The sequence below is a fragment of the Neophocaena asiaeorientalis genome, unplaced genomic scaffold (genome assembly GCF_003031525.2).
Source record: "Neophocaena asiaeorientalis asiaeorientalis breed wild unplaced genomic scaffold, Neophocaena_asiaeorientalis_V1.1 scaffold521, whole genome shotgun sequence".
NCBI classification, from domain to species: Eukaryota; Metazoa; Chordata; class Mammalia; order Artiodactyla; family Phocoenidae; genus Neophocaena; species Neophocaena asiaeorientalis.
The window spans coordinates 6,305,459-6,305,854 of NW_020174712.1; the positions used below are offsets into that span (position 1 = coordinate 6,305,459).

At 67.4% G+C, this 396-nt stretch overlaps 1 protein-coding gene across 19 annotated transcripts in view; it reads right to left on the reverse strand.

Moving 5' to 3' along the window:
• PCM1 (pericentriolar material 1) overlaps positions 1-396 on the reverse strand; it is a 90,193-nt gene that overhangs the window by 89,325 nt on the left and 472 nt on the right. The window lies entirely within an intron of this gene.

The following is a 396-nucleotide window of genomic DNA, read 5'->3' on the forward strand; positions in this document are numbered from 1 at the left end:
CCCTGCCTCTGGCAACCAAACCGTAACCCGCCCCCCCCGCCCCCGCTTCCTCCACTAGCAAGGGACATTCCTGGAGCTCCCGAGTCCCAGGGCGGCCTCCTCCCCAGGGCCAAAAAGAGAGAGGGGCGGGGAGGCAAGAAGGGGGGTTCTGTGGTCGCCAAGATGCGTCCCTTGAGGCTCACCCCGATATCGCGTCGGTCGGTCCGGGGTAGGGGGCGGAATGCCTGGCCAGGGGACGGGAAGCAAGCAGCAAAAAAACCCCAGGAGCCCAGACAGAGGCGTGGGCCCGAGACCAGGCCCTACGGAGTCAAGCGTCCCAGGGCCGTTGCTCTCCCGCCCCTACGCCGCGCTGCCCTCGGTTGCCAAGGGCTGGGGACGCTCAGGCATTACCTGTTA